The 23,264-nt window shown below is 49.0% G+C and overlaps 1 long non-coding RNA gene across 1 annotated transcript; it reads left to right on the top strand.

Annotated features, from left to right (window-relative positions):
- The first annotated feature begins 1,833 nt into the window (after positions 1-1,833).
- LOC123627144 lies at positions 1,834-13,102 on the top strand. The gene is made up of 3 exons (XR_006731153.1): positions 1,834-2,734; positions 3,979-4,131; positions 13,076-13,102. It is a non-coding gene; the product is annotated as an uncharacterized LOC123627144 (long non-coding RNA).
- The last annotated feature ends 10,162 nt before the right edge of the window (positions 13,103-23,264 follow it).

The raw sequence follows: 23,264 nt of genomic DNA, 5'->3' as shown, positions 1-23,264 counted from the left end.
GACGCCCGGAAAGAGGGAAGACCACCGCCTGGAGGACCAGTCCGACATACTGTATTTCATAGAGCAGCTTCATGTGTGTATTTCAGGAACTCAACCTGAAGAAAGATCGGCTTATTCTTTATTCATCAATTGCCCTGATTAGTCAGGAAACCAGGGGACGGCTACAAGTAAAACTGTAAACCTTGGTAGGAATCTGGGCCCCTGGCATCAACACGAGGCTGAGCAACATGGGTCGGTCGAGAGTACACCCTGCTGTGTCCCCACACCCTGGCAAAGGACATTTCTCCCCCCGAAAAAACAAAGCTACGTACGGCCTGCACCTGCCCACCCCACATCCTCATCCTAGTGACTTGTCCACTTCCCCCGTTTTCCTAATCTGAGAGACTCTCTTCCCTCGCTATTTAAAAATACTATGCTTTTCCACATCCTCGTCCTTCAAAGAGCACAGTCTGCTCCAAGGATGGTCTTTGGGCTTCAAGGATAGAATAATAAATCCATCCTCATTTTGAAGAGGGGCCAGAGGACCCCGTGAGGACATCCACCCCCCTGAAAGTGGTGCTGGACCCACCTGCGGGAATCGGTCTATCCTCTCGTGTCCGCGCAGGACTGCTGTGCACCCGGCCTCAGTGGACTCGGTGGGAGGAGGGGACGGGCTCAGAGTTGCTCTTATCCCTTTGTAGAGAAATTTGAGTTGAAGTTTGTATAGGCCATTCATTTAATTTTAAAAACCAAAGCAACAGCTCTACTCCTGCTTGGCTTGGACCTCTGCTACCCCCCGCCATAGCCTTCTGCCGCTGGGCAAAAACCACCAACCACAAACCACCAAACACAGGAGCTGGGCTCTCCCAGCCTGCACAGCAGGGTCTGTGCCCTCAGATGTGTTGACAGCTGCTGCTTTGAATCACCACTCCTGTGCCACCTGGGGCAAAGGCACTCTGACCCCATGGGACAGGACTACGTGCCATCTCACACAGAGGTCAGGGGACAGGGCGGCCCACCCCCCACGTGCCTCTCTCCACAGTGGGGCCTGCACCTGGGGCGCTGCAGGTGTGCACACGCTGATGGGACGTTTCTTCGCTCTTTTCTCCACACGAGTGTGGATGGAGTATTTAGATCTGGGCTCAGATTCAACCTTCCTCCCTTATCACAGGAACCTGGGGACGTCACTTTAACTTTCTGAACCTCGGAGTCTTCGTCTATAAAATGGAGAAAATAATACCATCCGTTCAAGATTGTTGGGATGAATAGTGATATAAAATATGCAAAGCTCAGTTCCTGACGCAGTGTAGCGGCTCAATAAACGACAGTATTATCTTCTGATCTTCCTTCTTCCTCCTCAAAGAGGGGAATGCAGAGAGGGTTGGGAGCCAGGAGTGCACACAACTCAGCTCTGAGAGAAAATAGAGGCGAGCCTGCTGCTTATGAAAGTCCAAAGTCACAACCAGGCTTTGGCACACCCTCCAGGTGACTCAACTTCACCCATGCCACGTTTCCTGGAATTTGAAAAGAAGGAGATTATCACAGATGCGGTTTTGTTTTAGTGAAGGCTGAACCAGCTGTTTCGAGCATCTGTAAAACCCAGCGCCCCCTTCATCGTCCATCTCTTGCTGCCTGTGAGCACATCGTTTACTTCTCTTTGCTTCCTCTAACTTCCTTTTGCTGTGTGGTTCAGAAGGCTATATGCTGTTCTACAGTTACATACTTTTAAAATGGAGGGGAAAAAATAAACATATACCAGGAAGGAACTCTGGCTAAAATCAGAAAGAGATGGAAGCTAGAAAAGGTTTTAAGATTCCTGGAGCATTTTTTTAAAAATAGGGTAGGCATCTTTCTGGAATGAATCAGGCATTAGTTATCAGGAGGCAAGGAGTGTATTGGACGAGCTCTGCAAATCCCTGCTGACATAAGGCCCGGTGAATTGCAGGAGTCATCTCCACCGTCATGGTCATGACTGACCCTTAGCACACACGTGACGCAAAAACAGGTGACATTCTCATTCCAGGCCGTCATTCTCTCTTGCTCATTTCCTAGCTGGGTGACTGTCCTCATTCACCACTTGTCTCATATCCAGAGTTCAAAATAATACAAAACAGGATGGTACCCTGGCAAAGCTCAGACCAAAGTGAGCCAAAGGTAGAATTACCTTTGTTTTACATCTGAGGAAAATGAGTTTCAGAAAGCTCCTGGGGTTATGAGAAATAGAACTAGGGAGAGAATCCAGGCCCCTGGGTCAGGGCACTGATTCATTCATTTCACAGTTTCCTGAGTTCTAGCCCTCTGCCCAATATTGGGAAAACAAAGATAAGACAAATCCAGATCATAGAGGAGCTCATAGTCTAGAGAGAGGAAGAGACGATAAAATGTGATTATGATAAACACAGTAAGAATATAGAGCGATAGAGGGCAGAGCTCTAAGAGAAGAAGGGGGAAGTTCTGGAGAGGAGGAGTTCCCGACAGAGCAAACACACAGCATGAGCCAGCAAAACACCGAGGAGCACGATCTATCAGCAGAACCGTCTGGGACGTTCAGTGCCCAGGGACCAGGCCAGAGAAGCAGGCAGCAGGAGATTGTGTGCCATGCAAAGCAGTTGGAACTTGATCCTGTAAGCAGTGGAGAGCCCATGGAGGATTGAAAGGAGAAGAGTAGCAAGATCAAATCTGCATTTTATAAAGGCTCTGGCCAGGGCTGTGGGGAATGTACCATCCTGCAGTGATACTGGAACAAGGAAACCAGGTGGGGGACTTTATCAGTCAAGCATGCTTTTGGCTGCAAGTAACAGAATGCCCTGTGGCTTAAATAAAAGGGGATTTATTTTTCTCCCATAATGAGAAATCTGAGGGTGGGTGGCTATGAGCGTTGGTCAGAGCTGGAGGCACTGAGAGTCTCTATGCTGTTCGCTCGGTGGTTGCAAAAATGGAGGCTCCAGTCATGTTGTACGTATTCAAAGGATGAAAAAGGGAAAGAAGAAATGACAGCAGCTGTGTCTGTCCTCCTTATTAACAGAGCAAAATCTTCCCCAGAAACTCTTCAACAGACTTTAAGTGTCATTGGCCAGAACTATGTCACAAGCTCCCTCTGGCTGTAAGGGGGCCTTCCCTGTCCTCTCTGATGGGAGGGGGGTGGGTATGAGTGTCCTACCAGCTAATCCACAATGTCCCCTACAGTCCAAGTGAGAGTTTAAATAAATCAGTGAAGACAGCAGGGCGGGGAGTACAATTCTAAATGTGTTCACAAAGGTAATCAGCAGCTTAATGACTGACCAAACGTAAAGAGTGAAGAAGAAAGAGGAGTTCAAAACAACACCCACATTGCTGGCCTGGACAAGTAGACAGAATCCACAGAGTTTCTGCGGGAGTAGGACCAGGGGGAAGGGGGTTTGGGGTATACTGAGTTTGAGGTTGCAGTGGGACTTCTAAGTTGGCATGGCCCCCAGCTCAGGAGGGAGACATGGTCATGCGAGCCACCAAATGTAGGAATGTAGGTGACAGTTGATCATGAGCCTGGATGAGGTTGTCAAGGGAGGATGGGTAGAAACCACTTTGTGTGTAGCAGATGGGAATGGAGGGAGTTCCCACTTACTGACTTGCATTTTCCCTTTTGATGCAGAGACAGTGGGCGAGTGAGGGAAGTAGGGGTGGGGCAAGGAGCTTGATAAGAGAGGGGAAGGCACACCATAGCCGTGTGGGTAGGATGACAAATAAAGTTAATTTGGAATGACAAAAAAGAGTGTGTGACGACACGGAGAGCCCCAGTGAGGTCAGGGACTCCTATGCGTCCTTCAGGAAAGCACAGGTGCAGAGAGAGCAAGGTGGGGTCGATTCGGGTTCAAGGGAGTCCAGGGTTATCTCCACCCCTGGGCCTCCCACTGAGGCCCCCCTGCTCACCATGCTGCGCTACCCTATGCAAACAACCCCCGGCAGAAAGTGATTGTTCTGAACAATGGCCCCCGTTTTCTACACAATTTACCAAATCCACAGCTCTTGCTGCGTCCTTGCTAATTCTCAGCACCTGTGAGAACCACTTCAGCATCCTGACAGCACCTGAAGGAACTTTAGGACCCTCTCTCAAAGCACTGAGGAGCGGTACCGCACGTATGGGGAAGAAAAGGCATGTTCCGGAAATGGCCCAAAGTAAGGAGAGTGCTGACTGCCCCCCAGTGTCAGCTCAGCCCCTTGGCATGGGGGGTGGCAGGACTGGGAGGCGTGTTGCAGTCAGGGCAGGAGGTAGAAAGTGAGCTCCGTGAAATGCTGAGGATGTGTCAGCATTTTATGAGTTTTATATCGAGCAGAAAACGGGGGTGTGGGGGGGTGGGGGGAAGGATCTGAAGGAACGTAGAGGCCGCCACTGGGGCACAGCTGTGGCCCTTCCTAGGCAGAGTCAGTGACAAATTATCCTGGAGTCTGAGCAGCAGTACGCGGGCAAAATGCACGGGAGGACACACAGCTAAACTCATTTTTTATCATTTAGCATAGCTGAGGCAGAACTTGTGGAAGGGTTGGATGGATGATCTATGTGAAATCACATGCCACTTCCATCCAGTCGAGAGAGAGAGAGAGAGAGAGAGAGAGAGAGAGAGAGAGAGAGAGAGAGAGAGAGAGGGAAACGGCTTCTCACAGTTGGGAGTGGCCTCTCTCCACCTTCTCTTCTAACTTTCCTTCCTTCCGCTGATTTAACATCTCCTGCACACAAACCTTCAAACACTCCCCTTGGGAGAGGTGCGGCTAGAATCAGTGTTTAACAAACACTTAAAGAACAGGGTGTGTTGCATTCAGGCTTGGAGCGGAAAAGAAGGGAGCTCCCAGTCCAATGGGGAAGACACGAACTGCACCTTTCAGAAAGTGTCCCAGCGCAGAGACGAGCACAGGGATGACCGGCCACCTCAGGGCGAATGAAGACAGCGCAGAAGGGGGCAGAACTGCAGCGGGGATGGGGAACAGGGGGCTCATGGCCTGGCCAAGGGAGGCTGACTAAAAGCAAAGGACGTTGAACTCCGTTTTGAAGGATGATGTGTTTGGTCTGAGAAGGGGGGGGGGGGGGGGGCGGCGGGCAGTCCTTAATAGGCTTCAGTTTACGAGGGAGGAGGGAAACATATAAAAATTCCTCATCTCCAGGCAGGAAGCCCTGAGCCAATGCATCATATCGGCCTGTCCCTGGGATTTTTCTGGTCCAGAGCTGGGGCCTCCTTCTTCTTGCTCCGTTGCTTTCAGAGGCTCCAAACTGAAACTAGAAGCTCCGGGAGGAAGGGTCTGGGCAGGGCGGGTAACAATGGGTCAATGTTTAACTCAGGGGACAAAAAGCCCTTTGATAGGACCCTGGCCTTGGCACACTCTTCCTCTCTGCAAAGAAGCTTGGATTGCATTCGGGGAAAGCAAGACCAGGAAGCAGTGGTTAGTAAGGACCCCTTTTCCTTTCAGATGCCTGTGGCTGTAGAACCGGGGTGCAGTTTAGACCCCGGACTGCTATCCAGCTTCTTTTCATCCCCACTAAGGCCCTCTTCACACCCAGGAGGTTTTTACCTGGCTCTGAAAGAGATGGGGCTGGGGCCAGGTGACCACGTGGAGAGAAAACGCCTCGCACCGATACTGTGGGTCCCAAAGCACGTACGCCAGGGTCGAGAACTTTCTTCAGGTTCCAGTCCCTGAGCCAGCATTTCTAGGGGCCTGCTTTCCTTAGAATAATCAGTTTCTTGGTGAATCTCAGTTATTTAAGCTAATCACCTGTCCAAGGCAGAAGGTAGGAGGGAAAATGACACAGGGGTCAGGCAGCTCTCAGGAAAGCAGTGGCATTGCGAAAGGTCAGCTGGCACGAGAGGTGGGCACAGTACGCTGAGGACGAGGTGAGGAGCCCTCCATGCCGGTGGCTGGGAGGGCTGGCAAGAGGGTGGGGGGGGGGCTCCTGGGCCAGCCCCTGGGGGTGACGCTTCCAGGCCCACCTCACGCTGTTCTAGAATTGCCCACCCTGACATGACTCAAATCCCTCCAAAAGCCTCAGCAGGATTTTCCTTCCCTTTCTCTTTATGTTCTCCACCCCCCAGGATAGTTTTCTTGGGGTGACAGCACACCCTCTCCAGGATTGGGCCATCTTATCACAAGGAAGCCAGCAGGGCCGACTCTGGGCCCTTACAGCAACGCCGCACCCAGGACATGGGCAGAGTCCACCCTGGCAGCAAACCCTCCGGAGCACTGTGAGCAGAGCCTTATTGCCGTCCGACTTGGAGAAGGAGAACAGGAGGCTCCACTGGGCTTTAGCAGGACGGGGTCAGCCCAGGTTCAGCCAGTTTCAGGAACAGTTGGCCAAGAAGGGTTCTGGGAAGTGGGGGAAACTGTGTCGCATACATCCGCCCTTGTTTGCGCGAGTTGGAATTTGTCAAGAGGGGTGGAGAGGAGCAGTGAGGGGCTGAGGTCGTGTCCCTGCGAGAGGGCACGTGAGGAACGACCGCCCGGACAGGACAATCGTATGCGAGGGTGCCAGGGCCGTAGGGGAGACTTCTCGGTCCCTCTGTGTCTCTCACACCATCACCACAGGAGCCAGTCAGCACCGCCTCTCCCTGCCCCCTTGCTGTCAGCACCAGCATCTGCCCCCGCGTTGCCCTGTGCCCGCTTCCCTGGGGTGCAGAGCTGGGCCTGCCACTTCTGGGTGATGGGAGACCTGGGCTCTGAGGAGGGCAGGGGGAGGTCAAAGAACCGGCTGAGCTGGACTGAGGGATTCCTGTCATTCCCTTGCTGGATGGAGAGGGAAGGGAGGAGGAGCGCAAGAGAGGTGAGGGGTGACGGGGATAAGGAGGGTCCCCAGCAGGTTGGGTGCCTTCCCCTCCATCAGCCATAGTGGGTGGGGATGCCGCTTGGTCTCCTCCATGCCCCCACCAGGGTTGGAAGCAGGCAGGCGGCTCGCTGGCCCCCTGTGCTGTGGGGCTGTGCGATGGGGAGAAGGGAACAGGGCAGTGGGCAGCGTGCACGGGGAGCCCATCCCAGACGGGGCTTGCGGGAGCCCTGCATTGCCCGGGAGAAGCCCAGAGGGTCCTTGCCAACCCTCAGCCTTCTGCTAGGCCACTGCCCAGAGGTACAAGACCCACGAGCTGTAGGGAAGGAAAGACCCCAGGCCAGCTGGGGAGAGCAGTCCCAGCTCCTCACCCGACCGCTCTGCCGGTACCCAGGGAGGGCTGCCCCGCCCCTGTGCCTGCCTCTGCCCATCCTGTCCTCTAGGGGCCCCAGACCAGGTGTGCCCTATACCTATGACCTCCTTGATTCAACTGAGCTAGAGTGGGAATTCTTTCAAGAATGTTTTATAAAAAAATTTTAAGCAAGGTAAAATTGCCAAACAAGAACATGCAGGAGCCATGGAATGTACAAACTCAGATTCCTCACTCGAGTCCGGCTGCAGATTGACTTGGCTGGCTGGAGTCCCCCCAGTTATGACATCTGTGGCTTTGTTGCAGATAGTCGGGGGACCTGGGTTTATTATTCTCTGTTTCCACATCTCCTAGCACGGGGCCTGGCATCTCATAGGAGTTTAGTAAATGCATGCTGGATGAATAAATAAACGAATTCCTAGCATACAAGAGGAAAGAGTGGCTTTATTCATAAGCCACTTGTCTAAACAGCTAGTTGTCCCAGGAGAACCCAGGTTTTCCCCCATCTTCCCCCAACCTCCGTCCTCAGGGAGCAGAGAAGACCCCAAACAAATTGCTCATACACAACTGGACGAAAGTGATGAGAAAAAGTCAGGGCGTTTAGAATGCTGCCCTGGAGAGGGTTTCATCTTCAATAAGTAGAGAACTCTTCTCTCTGGGCCCGGGGAAAGGTCCCTTTGACCTTGCTCTAGGCCTGTGCTGCCGCTCTCTGCCTGTCCCTCAGCCCCTGGTGCTTCAACCTCTCTGTCTCCTCTCCCTGTTTCCCCGCATCAAGGGCCCGATCCCAGACAGAGGATCCTCCCTACACCGGCCTCTCTGGTCCTCGTCTCCAGAGGGCCCCACAGCACCTCCAAGTGTTCAGGGCTGAACAGACATCACAGGCGAGAGACAGTGAGCCAAAGATATCAACGTCCCCAGCAAACATGTCTGTAGGTACACAGGTCCCCAAAGATACCTGTGAGCTATTAACTTAGGCCTGCGGTCCCCAGCCCGTGGGCCATGAACCAGTCCGGTCTGTGACCTGTTAGGGACTGGGACACAGAGCTCCACCACCCACCACCCTGGTCAGTGGAAAATTGTCTTCCATGAAACCGGTCCCTGGTGCCAAAAAGGTTGGGGACCTCTGCCTTAGGCTACTGGGATGGATCTGGTACAGCCAGACATTTTGTGGTCATTTTGTTTTGTAAGAACGAAACCCACACTTGAGCAATGCACTGGCACTTTTATTTTTCTTTAGAGGCCTTGGCACCAATAAATGAAAATACCTGTCCCCACTAATGCGTTGTCTCTGAAAAATAAATTCACAGGCCACTGGGTCTGGCAGTGCATGGCGTGTGCGTCCCCCTCCACGGCGTGTAAAATGCTCACGTTAACTTAAGCAGCAGTGAAAACTGGCAAGCATTTTTGTTCCTTTTTCCTTCTTTCTACGACTGAGTTTGATGAACTACACCTGGGATTTATAATGCGAATGTGCCACAGGGTGGTGAATCGGTGGAGAAAGTGGACAGGCCAAGGGACATGTGAAAGAATTTCAGTGTGTCTCGATATTTGGATATGGGGGAACTCCCTTTCTGCCAAAGCACAGCAGGTTTACTAGCTCTTTTGATATTCAGAGGAGACGAAGAGCAAAAAGAAGGGTGTTTCGAGCAAAAAGAAGGGTGTTTCGAGGATTGGAATAAGAATTGCCCAACCCAGTGATTTAGACAGAGTGGGAACTTAATAAATGAGTGGCGAATTAATTGGAAAGGATAAAGCCAGAGGGAGGGGCAGTTGGTGACAAAGTGCAGGGCAACAGCTCGGCGGGCGAGCGTGTCCTCCAGTCCTAGGTGAGGAAGTGCCCCCTGGCCTCTGTCCCCCTTCAGCCTGCAGTCAGCCTGCCCCCGGCTCTAACCATTCGCTGCTCCTGAGTGCTTCGCTGACTTGTCAGAGCACAGCCCGCCTCAGCACGCCGCTGTGCTGCTTTGAGAGCTGGACCCCGGAGGCAGGCACACTCGTTTTAGCTCAGAAAAGTCTCTATCTATACCCAAAGCCACTGCCCTGCGACCTCCCTACTGCTGCAAGAACCTTTTAACTGGGCTCCTTGTCACATGTGCCTTGAAATATAGGGGAAAGGTTGCTGGATTCGGAGGCAAAACACCCCAGCGTTAGTTCTAGTTTTTATCTAGTTGAGTAATCCTGGGTAAGTTATTTACCTCTTTAAACTCCAGTTCCTTTATCTGTGAAACAGGGATAATAACACACACGGTTCAGTGTAGATGAGAAGCTTAAATGAGATATCTTCTGGAAAGGGCCTGCGAGGGGGACAGCAAATGCTACCACTCTCTCCCTCCGTGTTTCCCTTCCTCCCCCTTCTCTCCTGCCTGTCTTCCTTTCTTCTTCCCTCCGTCCTGCACAACTGCTCCCAGACTGATCTTCCCTGAATGCCACTTGATCACAAATTTTGAATGACCCCCCACTGCCAGGCCCAATGGCCTCTCTGTCTGCTGTGCAGGTCCCTGGGCTCCTGGTGGCACCTCTCCTCCCCAGGTTTCCTCGCCCACCACTGGGGACGTGCATCGTCCCAGTGGAGCGCCCTTTCCTGAGGACTTGCCCCTCTCTGTGCTTGCTTCTGTTGTCCCATCTTCCCGGAAGCCCCTTTCCCACCTCCCCATCCCTGGAGGCTGCCCCACCGCTCTGTGGATCCGTCTCTCCCTTCTCTGATTTCCAGTTCCGCTTACTGTCTCTATCAGTTTCTTTGCTATGAAATCAGAGGCAACTATGTCTTCAGGTCGTTTTCTTTGTGTCGGTCTTCTTAGCAGCCGTACTGCCTGTTCCTTGAAGGCAGGCCGAGGTCTTCTACCCCTTTGAGTTCCCCACTGGGCCAGCAGAGCTGGGTGGGAGCATGGGATGAAATTTGGACTCACGCCTCCAGGCCAGGGTCCAAATCCTCGGTCTAGCATTTCCTAGCTATGAGATTTGGGGAATCTTATGTTTCTCAGCTGTAAAAGCAATGATTTAACTTCTCCATCAGAAGGTTGCTTTGTTAATGTGTTTGTCCATTGAATAAATCTCTGTTGAGCACCTAACACATGCCAGGCCTGTGCTTTTGACACAAATGAGCTCATCTAGCCTGCATAATCTCCATGTGATAACTTTAGCCTTGGAACTCCAAACTCTAGCATGAAGTTTGTGGAGATTAAATAAATTCATTGAGAGTTTGTAAGAAGGTGCACCATGCTGGATACGTAGGAGTTGCCCAGCAAGTCTTTGCTGAATCTGAGTATCAGGTCCTCAATAAATACTTACTAAATTGAATCTGATGGGCTCACTCATCCAAAGTACTGAAGATATTAGAGTGAGTAGAACTACAATGTGCTTCTGTCTTCGTGGAGCTTTCAGGCCAGCAAAGGATAAGACAGACATTAAATAAATAGCAATTGCTGTTAATTACATTTGTGCCAAGCGCTGTAAAGGGAAAGTATGAAGTACCATGACAGCACATAAGGGGACCTAACATGGGCACATGTTGGGGTAGACTTCTCCGAGGAAGACCCCCAAGCTCGGATCTAAGGGTTCTGAATAATTTAAGCAGGAACAGAGCGGGGAAAAGCACAGGGGTGATAGGCATTCCAGGTAGTGAAATGGTGTGTACAAAGGTCCTGAGGCAAGATAACACAGGGCCCTTTCCAGAAACTTGAGCTTAGCTTGCAAGCAGCTGGGGGTAGGGGGGCAAGGTGAGGCTGAAGGCAGGCCACCCCAGGGCACACTGAGCCCTGCTGGCCGTGCTGAGGAATCAGGACTGGATGCACAGTTGGGGGCCACTGTGGGGGGGGTCTCAGACCAGGGCAGGGACATGACCAGATGTTGTTTTGGAGGCTCACTCTGGCTGCTGTGTGAAGAACAGAGGAAAGAGCAAGGGTGGATTCAGGAGAACGGAACAGAGTTAAAGAAAACTAATGCCAGAAACATTCCCAGCAGGGAGCCCACAGTGTCTGTGGGCCTGAAAGCTGAGTCCAGGGCCAGAGCAGCCTCCAGTCCCGGCACCCTCTCTTCCTCACACACACTCGTCCCGACCCACTGCCTCCCGTCTTACCCACTCCCTTCCTTCTCAGTGCACAGCCTGGTTTGGGGTGGGGATGGGAGAAAAAGAAAAAAAAAAAGCCTGCAACCACCACCCCAATCTGAAGCTCAGGCTAAGCCACAAACTGGTTTGAACTTGTTGGTTCAGAGCTGGCTCCAAGGCAAAGAGCCACTCGGCCCAGCTCAGAGTGGCCTCTCCACATTCTTGTGCCCACGCTCACCCTTAGGAGGACAGGGCAGAGGCAGGCCCTCCTCCACCTCCCCATACCCAGATGGCTGGCAGCCGCCCAGCCTCTGCTTACATAACCCGAGCCCAGGCATTGCTCCACTCCCTCCCTTGGGGCTGGGTGGCTCCTGGAGGCGAGATCAGCAGGTAGGTGCTGGGTGACAGCTGTGGACGTAAGAACCAGTTTCCACGTCCCCCAGTTCCACCCAATAAGACCCAGTGGTCTAAACCTTGGTCATATCCACAGCTCAACCCCCCCAGGATCAGATGGCTCCCCCAACACTCACCATCCGATGATCTCTTTTGGTGTGAGAAATTGGAGTGACTCTTTGCTGGGGTCAAGAGACGTTGGTCTTAGACTTCTGCTCTATCACCAGTGCAGGCAAGTCTTGCAAATTCTCTGGGCTTTGCTTTCCGCAACTGTGAAAGGGGAAGATGATCCCTCCTGTTGTGTAAACCTCACAGGAGAGAAACAAGACCAAAGTGAAGGTTCTCAGAAAAGTTATAAATACAATACAGACTGAAAAGACTATTAATAATAACATCAATGATAATAGTAGTAATAACCTTATGTCCACGGTGACTCATCTATGGCCATCAAAGCACTGGGAATCCTAGCACTAGATCTCAGAAAATAGTGCTCCAACAAACAGGGCTGATGTTTCCCACCCTCAATTTGTCCTCCTGCCCCCAATCCCAATGGCGCCGAGGCTGGGACAGAGGTTCAGCCACTGCACTGCTCCTAAGGGTGAGCCCCCCTCTCTCCCAGCCAGGACAGGCTTACCTTGGAGCCATCTGACTAAGGCAGCAGGCACTTCCTAGGTAAGGGGCTGGAGATAGTTATCAGCTCAGAAACGGCAATTGCAACTGCCTCAGGCAAGATTAAAACCAATGCCCCAAATCGAGAAGATTCCTGGAAGGATTTGGTGCCCCGAGAATAGGCAAAAGAAGGATACTCAAGCCAACCAGAGGGGACAATAGATAGGAGCTACGTGTGCCTTCCAAGTTCACCCTCTCCTCTCCCCAAGGGCTCCTCTCTCCCCCAGGGCTTTCACTGAGGTCTTTTCTGCCTGTCAGAAAGGTCGTCAGCATAGGCCAGAGGGACGAACCTCTGAGAAGGCACTTACCTGCGTTAAAGGCTGATCGGCCACGACTGTCAGGCGCAAACCTGTCACCTGACACAATCAGATTTATTGACTCAGGGAGGCAAGGGAGGGCATGCCAGAGGAACGGTAGAATGACGCTCGCCAGAGTAAGGGGGAGAAGCATTTTCTGTAAGGTTTGGGTCCCGCTGTAGGATTTTGAGGCGAGACTTCGGAAGTGGGGATCAGTTCTGAATTGGTTGCTGTTTCCGCTGTAGGATTAGGATGTGTGGAAATTAACTGGAGATTGGATGCTGTCAGGAAGCCAGGGCAGTTCAGCAACTGGGCGTCCCCAGTAACTGGGCCCACTGGAGCATCCTTGATAAGAAAGCAGTCGTCACTCAAAGAGGGAGCCTCTGTGACATTTTACAGCGGCTGCAGGACTTTGGGAGAAACAATGTTTCCTGTTAACTTTGCAGCCGGTTTTATCTGTCTCTGTCCTTCCCACTTGATCAGCAGCAGGGCTGCTTTTTTAATTTTTCATTCTGAGCTGATTTTTGCTGTTCGGTTTGGTACAGGTTTTATACGCTTTCACCAGCCCCATTGATCGTGGGACCTCTGGTCTGGATGACTCCACTTGTATGTGTCACGTGATGATTACGGGCATAGCTCCTGGGTCCAGACTGACTGTGTTCACGTTCTGGTTCCACCGCTGCTTCGCTCTGAGATCTCAGGCAAATTCTTTACCATCTCTGTCTCTCAGTTTCCTCATCTGTAAACATAAAAGCACTCGCCTCATAAGGTTGTAAAGATTAATAAAAGAATACATGCAAAGTTCTTAGAACGGTGCCCGGCCCTTACTGTTCAATAAACACTAGTTCTTTTTCTTCTTATGATTTTTATTTTAAAGATAACCTAATTTCTGACTTAAAATGACAGATTTACTACGCACATTTTTCTCCTCCCCATTCAAAGATATCTCTAAATAATACTGATTAAAATGTATCAACTGGACGCTCTGGACCAAGCATCCTGATGTAGAGGTGAAAAAACCACAATGTCCCACTGTCTGGTGGGAGAGTTAGATGTGTATAACGATCATCACAATGCAATATGAATGGAATTATAACAAGCACGTATAGCTTGTGTCTGCTTTTAAATTATTTCCTTAGGATAAATCTCAAATAGTGAGACTCCTGGGTTATATTGACGCTTTCTTAAGGTATCAGCTTTGCAATGAATGAAGTTGTCTGTTATAAAACACATGTAATATCCCTTGACTCTTATATATGCTGGAAATGTTTTTCAAATCTTTTGTTTTCCTTTTTATTTATATTATTGGGGGTGCAGATTTTTAAAAAGGTATTTGAATTTCTCTTTTCCTATATTCTTTCTTCTATGGTTTTAAAGCTTGGAAAATTACAACTGTAGAGATAAGATACATATTCATTTCTATTTTCTGCTACTTTTTAAAAATGATTTGATTTTTCTTCAATTGCTCAATTAATCCATCTGGAATTTGTTTTAGCAATTAATCAGAGCAATTTATTTTTCAAATTGCTAGCTAAGGCTATTCTTCTTTTACATATTCTTTGGTGACATTTATCAAATATACAGTTCTCACTGTAAAAAGATAATATGTTTTGAGATATTAATCTGGTAACTTCTAGGTAGATGGCACCCAGAGCTTCATGGGCAGGAAAGAACCATCAAAATTAGGAAAAGCCACTATTTGGTTTTCTAGGCAATGTTGAGAAAGGATTTTTAAAAAGTAGGAGAATTTTCATATGCGAGCTTAGAGAACTAATCATAGAACAGATCACTGACCATCGATCGGAGAGGAACAAGGAATACGATGTCAGTGAAGTTCTCATCACAGAGGAAGGGAAAAGTTCCTTCTAGTTCTGGAAATAGGATTAGGTGAAAGAGAAAGAAGAAAGGGCAAAGGATCACCTAAAATGTTATAGCTCCCTTCCTTGCCCCCAGACAGAACATTAATAAGAGATATTGCAGGGCAAGAGGGCATGTCATGGATAAAACGACCACCCAGATAAACTTGGGAGAGTCTGAGAACTTCAGGAACCCGTATCCTCCACAGCCTGGGCAGAGCTTGGGGAAACCACAGACCTTATAGAGAGACCTTTGCCCAAGGGGGATACCACGTCCAACCCTATCTAAGAAAGGAGAAGTAGCAATGACCGAGACACATGCTAAGGGCAGCCTTTGGGGGTGCACACACCACGGTGTGTTGGGGAGAAAGAAATCTAGAGTTTTGCAAGAGCAGAGAGATGAGAAAAGACCTAGGTTCCAAACAAGGAAGCTCAGAGTGTGGCGCTCTTGTCACCAGAGGCAATGGTGAGGACCAGGGTGTGGGTGGCAGACGCCACCGTGATGCCCATGGACCAGATCAAGCCAGCGGCACCTCCTTCACCAAGCAGGATGAGGGACATCTCAGCAGAGGCTAGGGAGAACCAGAGGATATCTGAGTAATACCCACCACCCAGACATGATCCTGAGAAGGGGTAGGAGAAGCGCCTTTAAGCTGTTAAGAGTTTGAGCTTTGAATTGGTTGCTTTACCTAAAACAGATCTGAAAAGTGCAAGAGATTAACTTATCATTAATTGGCACGTTGAAGTATCTTGCCAATATCACCTCATCCCCACTACTACCGATAGCAATTAGCATTTAAACTAACATATTATACAACGAAAATTTTACTTTAATTTTTCCATATCTGAGTAATACATCGATTCTGAAACCACCACCACCAAACACACACATACATGCAACTGGGCTCTTTCTGGTATTTTTATTCCTTTATTTATTTAAAATACATTCTTAAAGTCAGAACAAATCTTTAAAATGTGTTTGGGGCATGTTATGTCCACAGGCAATGTGGAAAGATTTTTTTTCTTTTACTAGGCATAATTGAGATTTCTTTATTCTTTGTGTCAGAGAAACTCAAAACTCTTTCCTGTATTAGCCTTGCATGAGTTGTATAGTGGCCGGCATAGGCAGCATAGGAAGCTCATCGCTGCAAGTAAATGTATGAAACATTTTGGAAAACTCTGCCAGATTTTCCTTGGGAAGATCCTTATACACCCTCTTGTTCCCTGGCACTCCCTAGGGGTGACCATATTCTTGCCTGGGACAATCGCTGTTTACACCAGCTGCCCAACACAATTATTGGAAGTGCACCTTTCACCCCATAGCGTCCTGGTCTGAGGAGGCTCCAGGGTCCTTCCAGCCATGCAGTGTTTCTGCCACAAGGTGGCAGTAGCTGCCCACAGTTGCAACAGTATCCGTGGCAGAGAAAGTGGCCCAGGGGCCTTCCAGCCATGCAGTGTTTCTGCCACAAGGTGGCAGTAGTTGCCCACAGTTGCAACAGTATCCGTGGCAGAGAAAGTGGCCCAGGGGCCTTCTTGCCATGCAGTGTTTCTGCCACAAGGTGGCAGTAGCTGCACGCAGTTGCAAAAGTACTGCAGCTTGCCGGCCCTCCCAGTATCTGTGGCAGAGAAAGTGGCTCATTCATTGACACGGGACGGGGCTCCAAATATATACACCAGACTATTGAAGCGAGGTACCTTAGAATGAAGGACTGAGAACGCAAGGATCATCTTGTCCATCCCCTGCCGTGGACAGGCCACACAACCTTTCCTGGCAGCTGCAAGACAAGCTATCCTCAGGATGGGGATTCTCTCGGCTTGTGAAACTAGACTTTTGTTCAAGAATTTCACGCAGCTCCTGGGGAGAAGGGGAGAGTCCACTCCACTAGCAATTTCTGATGTCCTCATCTGCAAAGACCCTAGTCCTTGCTCTGAATGTGCAGACTGCTTAGATGTGTTCAACTAGTCCATAGAGAGTGTTTTCCAGATGACACTTCCATTGTCAGTTCTTCTCTTTTAAAATTCCTGTTGTGGGCTGAAATGTGCCAAATAGGGTCATTGAAGATGTAATTAATTAAGATGAGGTAATACAGAGTAGGTTGGGCTCTTGAAACTATACGACCTTATAAGAGGAAGAGAGAGAGACACAGAGGCAAGATGCCCAGGTGAAGACAGGTGGAGGTTGGAGTGATGCGGCCACAAGCCAAGGAACACTTGGAGGTACCAGAGGCTGGCAGAGGCCAGGGTGGATCCTGTCCTAGATGGTTCAGAGGGATCGTGGCCACTGCTTGATTTGGACTTCTAGCCTCTAGAACTGTTGAGAGAACACATTTCTGCTGTTTAAAGCCACTCTGTTTGTGGTGCTTTGTTGTGATGGCCCTAGGAGACCCATGTACCCCCCGTCACACTGGCTGCCCCTTGCTGCATACCAATGCGACCACACAGTCTGCAGCTTAAAACAACACACGTTTATCATCTCCTGGTTTCCTTTGGTCAAGAGTCCCGGCTCACCTTAGCTGGGTCCTCTGCCAGTCTGCAGCCCGGGGGTTGAGGACTGCAGTTCTAAACCCTCTGAGTCTGCAGGGTTTGCCCACCTCTTCCTATTAAGAGCTAACTCCTCTCTCCCTCCCCAACCCTGCCCCACCACCTTTCTTGAAGGCAACACAGAGGCCTCTCCCCACCGCCTCTGCTCCTAGTAACTAGCCTCATAACTAGAGTTAAGTCCTAACACAACCCTTATGGTGTGTGCTGGGTCTGATAATGGAAAAAAAGGACCCCCTATGAGCTGCCACTCCTGGTCAGCATATATACCAGCAAAAGCCAGAGAAGTTCGTGTGGGACTAGATCCTAAAAGTGCTGGATCGAGGAGGTGGGAGCATCAGAGAGGACAGGGAGGGTTTATTAATTTGGGAGCACTCTCCAGAGATACAGGATTCAACGCCCTGGCAAGGACCCCAGGAGGTGACGTGATCTTGCTGTTCAAATGGCTCCTAGAAGCATGGGGAAAGTGATGGCCCAAGCTCGATGCAGCTGGAATGCCAGTACTACCCCAGTAGACAGTGGAGGAAGGAATGCAAAATCTCAGGAAGTGGGTGTGCTAGACTGGATACACCATAAGGCTGGAAGACCTACCAGATGATTCTGTTCCATCAGGAAGCCCAGAGAATACACCATTCATGAATTTCAGAGGAAATGATCTCATGAGAAGGATACAAGCAATACTGAATAGGTCAGCTGGGCTCTCCTCTATCCACCAGGGCCGATGGTTGGAAAGGTAGGTTGAGAATTCTCCTCAGTGATACAATGGCCCAGAACCAGAAAAGCCAGGTGCACACAGTTCTTATGATGAGCAATAAGGTTGGAGTGGCAGCCAAGGGGGCCGGACCACAGAGAGTTATGGAGACAGTTAAGAGAACACAGTGTCCCTACAGGCAAAATACATACTCAACCAACAAGGGTGTTTCTTAGCTTGTACCATGAGAGGTAGTCAAGAATGAATGACAAGGAATCAGAGGGCAGTAGCCTCAATAAAATGTCATGATCCTTTGGCCATTTCCTGGACATGAATCAGTGTTCAGACTCAGACTCAGCCAACTCCCTGAGAAAGAGAACCCTGCACCACAACAACAAACACACAGTGGTGATTCCGTAAGTCCTTCCCAAAGGGACCCGCCATTGTTTATTTGGGTAATAGTATACTGGGGAAAGGGGACTCCCAAATATTCTGAGGACCATGATACCCAGAGAATCGAAACATCGTCATGGCTGCCCGCTCTAACTAGTGGGGCATATGGACGCCCGGTAATAAATAAAGTCCTTGCCAAGTCCAGGTTACAGCCACTGGCAATTTCTCCAGTCTCTGTGTAATTGAGATTGATGTACTTGTTAGCTGGGTCATTAGCCTGTAGGTTAAGAGCTATCATAGTGGAGCCAAGTAAAGTCTTTCAAACTGTCCTACCCCCAGCCAAAATAGCAAATAGAAGACGGTATTGCCTGGGGGTGCTAATTCTGGATATTAGACCCTTTAGGATCTAAAGAATGCAAGGGTATAGTTTTGATGACATCTCCATGTAATTCAATGTTGGCTCCTGCAGAAACCGAGTGGACCCTAGAAGGTGACAGTGAATGACCACAAACTCAACCAAATAGTAGCCCCAATTCCAGGCATTGTGTCTGTTTATCGGCTACGTGCAGATTGTCATGGCCTCAGGTACATGTTACGCAGCCTGGATTTGGTAAGTGAATTCTGTGCTGTTCCCTTCAGAGAGGAGGATTAGAGCCCATTTGCATCCATATACATGAATAACAATATATATTTGCAGTTTTGTCCCTGGGCTATGTTAACTCCCCTATCCTCTGTCATAATATAGGGGTCTGTCGCATCAGTAATATTTTTAGGGGTCCAATGATCAGGGACCTGCCAAGAAATCTCATCTGAAGTGAAAGGCAAGGTATTACATCTTGCACCTCCTACCACATGTGACAGACCCCTTTGGTTCTGGAGGTAGCATATTCCGTAGCTAGGAATCCTGCTCTACACCAAGTGGCATGAAAGGCTTCTACCTTTGAGTGGGGCCCAGAGCAGGAGCCAGCTCTGCACCAGATCCAGGCTGATCGGGAAGCAGCCCGGCCATCCAGTTAGTAGCAGAGGTCTAGGCAGTGAGAGAAGATGCTGTGTGGAGCTCACAGCTCCCCAGGTGGGAGAATCACAACCTAGTTACATGGTCCTCTGTGGTTCTTTTGCAAGGCCATGATATCTGCAGGGGAGGATCACGTGCCTTTTGAAAAACAATTCCTGGTGTGATATTGGACCCTGGTAGAAACACAATATCTGAACACAGGATATCACGAGCTGAGAGCTACTACATCCACCAAGTCATAAGGCCAGGCGGGCCCAGCAGCAATGCATCATGGGTTGTAAGTTGTACATCTGGGACCGAGCACAAGGACCTGAGAGCACAAGCAATCTGCATGAACAGGTAGCCCAGACTCTCACGACAGCTACCGCTGTTGTGCAAATGCCCCTCCTTCGGCTCATAAGGGGCCACGTACCTTATAACCCAATGGCAGTGGAGGAAAAAACCCAAGCCTGGTTTATGGATGAGTTGGTTTGGTGTATAGGTTCAAGTTGAAAGTGGACGGTAGGTGTACTAAAAGGAGTGGTCTTGAAAAACAGAGGCAAAAAATGTCCTTCCAACAGGCAGAGCTTTGGACAGTGCACCTGGTCATCTATTTTGTGTGAAGGGCAGAGTGGCCTGATGTTAGATACATACAGAGGCCCGGATGGACAAATAGTGAAAGATGCGGACAGAGGCGTGTGGGTGGACAAAGGAGCAGGCATGAAGTGTGAAGATCTCTGGGTCATATGCTAATGCCCACTGGAGAGAACCATGGAAGGGACACTAACTGCCAGGCAGAGAGAGTGGCTTGGCCATCTGACATCAGCCAACTTCAGTCATCGGCTACCCTGGTGCTGACAAAAAGAGCACATGAAGGAAGTCACACAGTCAGAGGCATGGAGGCTGTGCATGCGCCCCCAAAACAGCATAGGCCCCACTGACCAAGGCCGAGTGAGCTCCTGTCCAACCTGCCAACAACAGAGACCAACATGGAGCCCCCACATAGCACCATTCCTTGAGGAGGCCAACAACCTCATCAGTAGCAAGTCAACTCTTTTGGGCTCCTTCCACCCTGCGAGGACCAGTGATCCATTGTCATAGGGTAATGTTTATTTCAAATAGCATCTTAACCAAATAACCCCAACCCATAGGAAACATTTCCTTCAATCCCCAGACCCAACTCACTCTAGAAAGATTATGCTAAGGGCTGCTGATCATGTCTTCCTACAGCAGTTCCTATCAATGCCCTGACGTGGGCTACAGCTGAGGTCTCAGCTCCCATCTGTTCAATGATCTCCTGGGATTCTTTACCCTGTGCTTTCACCAGCAATCTGTACGTGAACTTAAACCTTCTCAGCACTCCACCAACTGCCTTTGGAATGCCCTCTGTGTTTAGAGGTTGAACATGATTGGATTGTAAGCTTTGCTATCAGGTAAATGGTGGTTAAGGTTGTAAAAGCCTGCTAAATGCCATTATAAAATGATTATTTGTGCCATACAAACACTTTCTTTGTTGTCTTTTGGAGGAGTGGCAAGTCTCATAGTTCACCTTCCCTGGTGAATTTCTAAGAAAGTGATCAAGGACTTGTAGGAATGCAGGTGTTTTTAAACAAAGATGTTTTCAGTACGTAGTATTCTGACCTGAGCTAGGGGAGACAATGTGCCTTCCCAGCAGGTGACAAGGACAGAAAAAGCTTACAAAGTGGGAACAGTGAGCAAAAAGCTGCAATAATGCATAAGGGAGGAGGTTAAACCTTGACTACCAAGGAAGAGGAAAGGACTGGGTGAGCCACCTGGGAGCAGAAAGCACCTCTGTTGGCTGCTCTTCCTTGTACGTTAGAAAACACGGTTAAGAGAGGGAGGAAATCAATGTGGATTGTTTTATAGCACAAGTAGCTTTCCTTGTTTTGGTTGGCTTTCTGTTTGCTGATTTTTACTCTCGTGTGTGTTTGGCAGATAAAGTCCTTTGTGAAAACCGGGATTGGGGAATTGGAGGTGAGATGGGGTGGGGCAGGGAGTGGGTAAAGCTCTTTGCAGATTTGACATTTGGTCAAAGTATTATTTAGCCTGCTTCTGCAGCCTGGGGCCAAAAACCAGGTTATGGTGTCATAAATTGATGTGGAAGAGCCCCCTGTGGCTTTGAGCTGGGCAAGAAAATTCAGTTATACCTCCAAGAGAAATAACCAGTATGAAGTTTTTCTTCCCCATAAAGCTTCAGAGAGGGGACATCATGGCTCTGGGTCAGTGCTCCAGAAGCTGGCCCCGGTGTGTTACAACCAAGTGTGCTTTGCTATAATTTATGTCTGTAGGTATGAAAAAGTCTTCAAAGCATTCAAAAGTAGATAAAAATAGAAAAATGTACCTTAAGGATGCAAGTGACTGCTGTATTTATAAAACGATGAAAATTTGACAACTATTTACTTAAAAATATAAATTTAATTCAGAAGTGTTCTTAGACAAAATGATTTATTTTTAATCTTCAAGTGTCAAAATGATGGGAAGAAAGAAAGAAAGGGAAAGAAGAAAGAAAGAAAGAAAAGAAAGAAAGAAAGAAAGAGAGAAAGAAAAAAAAGAAAGAGAGAGAGAAAGAAAGAAAGAAGAAAGAAAAAAAGAAAGAAAAGAAAAGAAAGAAAAAAGCAAGAGAGAAAGATCCCTGAATAGGTAAAAACACTCAAAGGGATTTTTTTTGAGTGTTTGATCATTTAAGACACCTGCTCCCTGTTTCTATAAGCTAAGCTAATTATATTATTAGCTAATGTTTACTGAGAATTAACGGCATGTAGGCACTTTGAGTTACATAGATTATTGCATTTAATCCACTTAATAACTTTATATGGCAGGTGCTATTATCTCCTGTATAACAGATTAGGAAACCAAGGTTTAAAGAGAACAGATAATCTGACCCATATTACTTTCCTAGTAAAAAGTAGAGCAGGGGATATTAACTTAAGGGAAGGACAGCCTGACTCCAGAGTCCATGTGATCAAACATGATGTTATATTGCTCCTTGAGGAGCTGGAAGGGGAGAATGTAGCCAGGCATTAGCCACCTCTCTACCACCTGCACGAGGATCGCTCAAGTCTGGGGATGAACCTCTGAAGGCAGGGCCACCATGTACGGTTCTTCAGGTTGTGCACTGCTCATGAGTGCTACATCGAAGGGGATGCTATTCACATTGTAGATATATTTTAACTAACATGGGAGGTTCCAGGTGAGGGTGAAGATCTGGAGTTCCAGGACTGAAGCTGTTTACCAAATACTGGGATATTAGCACACTCAGCTGTGCACGCAGTTGCCAGCACACACGCATGCACAGACTGCCTCATCCCAGCCAAACTCCAAGCATCTCAAAGAGCTGTTTCTCTTTCTCTCCTACTGCTTTCAGTGACTCAGTTCCTACTCCTAACCTGTCTTCAAACCTGGAAGGGAGAAAGCGAGGAGAATACATGCTGCCATCTATGGTTGTTCAAATTGTGCAACAACATACCAGCAGAATCTATTCTTAAGGAAGAGGTGCCCTTTCTGATTGGCCCAAAGGTGCCATATTGTCTGTTAGAGGTCCTGGGGAGGATCCTTAGTTACAGCCTGCTGCACCCCCATTCCCTTGATCCCCTGAGTTGTTGAGTGCTTGGACTGTGCCAGCCATTTTAATGTCAGCTTAAGGCCAACAGAGGTAGGAAGATCACATCTTTTACAAGGAAAAAAACCCATCCATAAACTATTTTTCAGAGGGAAATACTGGGGTATTTTTGAAGTGTGTCATCTGTTTGGATAATCCACACTTGTCAGCATTCTCTTTCCATGAAGATCGTCTGGTTTACGGTATTGTGCTTTGTCTAGGATGTGAACTGGTAACCACCAGGCCATGCAGTTGATCAGAAGTTAGTGATCCCAGCTGCCCAAATTGCTTTTCCATGGTAGCTGGAGGAGCAAGGTCAGTCGGAGGGTACCAGCTGCCAGCCAGACAGCCGGGGAATTCCTCTCCTAAATTTTGAAGTTTCCCATCTTTCCTGCCCAGGTTGTTGCGTCACTTGTCCAGAAGATTCCTGAAAGGGCTGGCTAAGCTGGAGCACCCTAAAAAGTCTGGGAGCCTGGACTGGAGGGGCCGTTAGAGGATATGAATCAATGTGTTCCCTGGGAAAGTTCTGCAGGAATAAGTGACAGTAGGAATGACAAGGGACTAGGACTGGCTTCTTCCTGTAAGTAATGAAACCCAGGGAGAAGCGACTTGGGGCAAGTGGCAGAGCTATACCTTGCACCCC

The sequence above is a fragment of the Lemur catta genome, chromosome 23 (genome assembly GCF_020740605.2).
Source record: "Lemur catta isolate mLemCat1 chromosome 23, mLemCat1.pri, whole genome shotgun sequence".
Taxonomy (NCBI): Eukaryota; Metazoa; Chordata; class Mammalia; order Primates; family Lemuridae; genus Lemur; species Lemur catta.
The sequence above is the reverse complement of the archived record's forward strand: the minus strand, read 5'-3'. Positions and strand labels throughout refer to the sequence as shown.